General features: G+C 37.8%; 1 non-coding gene across 1 annotated transcript; it reads left to right on the top strand.

Moving 5' to 3' along the window:
- Positions 1-2,073: 2,073 nt before the first annotated feature.
- Positions 2,074-2,180, top strand: LOC138876610 (small nucleolar RNA R71). Its single transcript, XR_011401955.1, has one exon. It is a non-coding gene; the product is annotated as a small nucleolar RNA R71 (small nucleolar RNA).
- The last annotated feature ends 2,491 nt before the right edge of the window (positions 2,181-4,671 follow it).

Below are 4,671 nucleotides of genomic sequence, written 5' to 3'. Positions count from 1 at the left end.
TCAATATAGTTTTCAGTCCTTGAATGAGTAGCCCAGGCCCATCTCTGATGGTCGTGTATATTTGAGTCCAGGCTGAAATCAGCGCATAGCCCATCATTGGCGTGAGCATGAGCGTAACACTCTCTTCGTTGGGCTTGTCTTAGAGCCCGATGGCTTTGGTGCAGATTTATTATGTGGTTGGCCTTAGTCCAACAACAAATTTATTAGGACCTTTCTTTTATCTGTAGAGACAATAAAGGTAGAAAATCATAGTCTCTTTAGGATTTTCCTTTAAATAAAAATGAGATGAGCCTCACCGAATAAAAATGCAAAATTTCGGGACCCTCAATAAATATTTGTTTAAAATACTTAGATTTAGGGACGGGCCGTTTAGCGAATTTCACGGCCCTCCCCAAAGATAATAACGCGTTAGACTCTTTAGGCGCGATTTTAATAAAATTACATTCTTAAATTCGGGTGTGCATTTCATGCGACCCAAATCCAAATCCTAAAACGTTATATAAAAATGTGTCAAGGATCCGGGTGCATTTCATGTGACGTGATCCGAAAACACGTTTGTTAAACGACGTTCACTTTCTTAAATTTTTTAATTCAAGCGGTAAATGATCTTTAAAATTGGCACATAAGTTCAACATGTATTAAAATCAGATAAAAGCTAAACACGACAGTTGGGCGACCGTGCTAGAAACACGGAACCCAGGAATGCCTAACACCTTCTCCTGAGTTAACAGAATTCCTTACTCGGATTTCTGGTTCGCGGACTATTAACAGAGTCATATGTTCCTCGGTTCGGGATTCAACCGGTGACTTGGGACACCATTAATCTCCCAAGTGGCGACTCTGAACAAATAATAATAAATCCCGTTCTGATTGTCCTTTAAGTGGAACAACTCCTTTATGCCCTTGCGGGTATAGGTAAAAAGGAGGTGTGACACTCATCTTTCTGATACTTGGCCAATCTCTGTGGGAATGGTGCTAGAGATCGCTTCTTCCCGGTGATTTGAGTTTTGTCTTGCACAGGCACTGCTTCTACTATCGTTTGTTGTGCTAACCCAGTCTCTTTTGCAACCTCTTTATCTTTGTTGGCATTCTCTTGTGCATGTTGTACCATCACTTCAATTAACCCTGTTGATTCATCTATCTCAATGGGTTATGGAACAAGTATTTCAATAGGTCGGTTTTCACGAGCCATTTCTTGCTCCATATCTAGGTCTCTACCATTTCGTAGACTCACTACCATAAGCTATTTTGGGCCCTGCTCTCTTGGATTGATTTGTGTGTCTGCAGGTAACGTCCCTTGGGGACGATTATTTAGAGCCATCGAAATCCGTCCTAATTGAATCTCAATACCCTTTATCGCTGCTTCATGTGAGTCTATTATTTCACCTATTTTTCCAGTTTACCCAATCAATTATTGCATCACTCCGTTAAGTTCAGCTAACCCATCTTCTTGTCTCACACTCTATTGTTGTTGAGGTTGTTGATAAGCCTGTTGTTGATTTTGTTGGTTGTAACCCTACTACTTTTTGTAGGGCATCACTTGACCCTGTGTTTGCATATCTCCAGGATTGTTGCTGTTATTGTACTGTTGCTGTGTTAGTCTCTATTGTTGATTCTGCTGACCTAAATTCTGACCACCTTGCCTTTGTCCCATAGTTGGCCACATAGTTCATATCTTCCTGATAATGCTGGTTGTCACCTTCCGCACTCCACGAGCACACATATGGTTGGTTAATGCATGGTGTACATAAGCCCCCATTAGTTGCGTCAGCTATGTGTACTTGTTGTTTCTGGCCTGATTCATCTATCTTTTTGGTGAGGATACTCATTTGCATCACCAGAGTGGCCATATTTTCAGCTATGGAGTTGTTTGGGTCCAAAGCCATTGAATGAACTACAGGAGTGAATGGAGAGTCTCTTGTCATCCATCCTGAGTTTTGGGCCATCTTGTCAAGTAGGATCTTGCTTTATCTGAATGTTTTGTTCAAAAATGCTCCACCTGCTGAAGCATCAACATTGGCCTTTAAGTTGTCCAATCCCATATAAAACCTCTACCCCAACATCTGCTCCGGAATGCAGTGATGTGGACACTTAAACCACATACCCTTGAACCTCTCCCGCATTTCTTGTAATGTTTCTGTTAGTTTCTGCTTGAAGCTCAATATCTCATCAATTTGCTTAGCAGTCTTATTGGGTGGGCAACATTTGTTCACAAATTGCTTGACTAATTCATCCTAAGTAGTGATGGAGTTTATGGGGAGTGAATTAAGCAAGTCTGAGCCTCTCTTGTCACCGAGAATGGGAACAACAACAACCTTATTGCTTCCGGTGTCACATTAGGTTTCCTTTGAGTGACATATATCGACAGGAAACTCTTCAGACGCTGTTGAGTATCTTTCACGTATGACCCTGAGAACAGTCCCTTGTTCTGCAACAAATGCAGCATGTTGTTTGTGATTTGAAATGATTATACTTGTATATGAGGGACTGCAATTGTGGTTGCTAGGTTATCAGCAGTGGGTTGTGCCCAATCGTACAATGCTGCTTCTGGCACAAGAGGAACGACACCTTGATTGTTCGAGTCATTCCTATTGTTTCTGTTATTTACTTCGTCTCCCATATCTGGTTCGATTTGTTCTGCTGAGTTCTGTTGCTATTTGCCCTGCCTGTTTGCATGATTCAATGCCTTGAAAACCTTCTCAGGATCTGATAATGCTTTGAACAATTCACCAGTTCTTGAGGAGTTTCTAGGCATGCACCTGTAACACCCAAGACTACAAACGTTAGAATTCAATGTATTTAGTTTAAATTGAAGAAAATTGACTATGCTAAGAATTTTAGCACTTCTTTTAGCTGCAATTAATAACACCTTTAATTACCCGGCAACAACGCAAAAATTTGATCACGCCCAACTATGCCATATAAAAAGGACAAAGCGATCATAGCAAATATATTCTAGCTAACAAGTCTGGAGTCGAATCCCACAGGGAATTAACCTACTAAACACAGCTATTGGACTCACACAAATTCATGTATTTAATCTTCAGAAATATTTAAGTAATAAATTGGATGTTTACTAAGTAAATATTACGTAATAAAAATGAAATAAATAAGAACTAACTATGAACGACTTGTAGACAAGAATTGTAATGATTTAAGGTTCTGATTTCCCCAATTGTCGGAATCATTTCCGCTACGTTTTTTATAAATTTGCCTAAGTCTTCTCTATCGATCATGAGCACTCTAATTGTCGTAACTCTCTCCCGAGTAATACAACAATATACTAGACATATTCTCCCAAATTATGCTAGTTGTCCTTAAGTACAGCTCACTCATATCACGCCAAGGTTTCATTATCCTTAATCCCACATTTAAACCCTTCGTATTGATCCCTCATATACGTTAGGAGTGATGTTGTTTGATAACTACCTAAAGATTCACTCTCTCCTGAGTAATACATACTAAATAGGAACAATTAATTGAGGGCCCTTCAATCAACATTAATAAGCATATAATTGAACAAATAGAGAGAAAAATATTGCAAATATATATATTAAGGTAACAAGAAAATCATCCTCCAACAGGTTCCATTAAAACCCTAGATTAGGAGTTTAGCTACTCATACTCATAGTAACTGTCGCACCTCCTTTTTCCGCCCTCGCGGGGGTACAGGAGTTTTTTCCAATTAAAGGACAGTCGAAACGGGATTTGTTTATTTATTTCAGAGTCGCCACTTGGGAGATTTAGGGTGTCCCGAGTCACCAGTTTAATCCTGAATCAAGGAAAAGAATGACCATGTATTACAGTCCGCGAACCAGAAATCCGGATAAGGAATTCTGTTAACCCGGGAGAAGGTGTTAGGCATTCCCGAGTTCCGTGGTTCTAGCACGGTCGCTCAACTGTTATATTTGGCTTGATTATCTGATATAATACGTATTATAAACTTATGTGCAAATTTATCCCTTAGCCGCTTTTATTATTATTATTATTATTTATTGTTATTATTTTACGAAGAATTGCAACATTGTGAAAACGTATTTCAAATCACGTCGCAATCAATGCACCCGTGATTATCGACACATTTCGACTCCGTTGAGATTTAGATTTGGGTTACATAAATGCACACCCGTATTTAAGAAAATAACATTATTAAATACGCGCCTAGAGCGACTAGCGTATCATTATTTTGGGTAGGGCCGTGAAATTTGCTAAAACGGCTCCTCCCTAATTCTAAGCGATTAAATGTACATTTATTGAGGGCCCCGCAATCTATACATTTCATTAAGCGAGGCTCATCTCATTTATTTTAAATGGACAAATCTTAAAACGACTACATTTTTCTATAAAAATTAGTCTCTAAAATAAAGAAAGAAAATCCTAATTAATTACTAGCTTTTTATTATTTTAAGAAGACATGACATGCTAATTGCTTGGTTAATACAAATATTGATGAAAAAAGGAATTTTACTCTTAATTTCGAAATTATAAATAAAATAAAAATTCAACAACTAATATTCAAAATAAACAAATATAGCTAGATTAAAACTCAGCATTGTTATTTTTTTTTAAAAAAATATTATTGAGATTAATTATTCACAATCATTTGAAACTAGATTTAACCATAATTACTAAAGCTTATTAGAAAGTTTATTAGACTTAAACGTTCTTTTA

Source organism: Nicotiana sylvestris, chromosome 8 (genome assembly GCF_000393655.2).
Source record: "Nicotiana sylvestris chromosome 8, ASM39365v2, whole genome shotgun sequence".
Lineage (NCBI taxonomy): Eukaryota > Viridiplantae > Streptophyta > Magnoliopsida > Solanales > Solanaceae > Nicotiana > Nicotiana sylvestris.
This window is presented reverse-complemented; position numbering and strand designations above follow the sequence as displayed.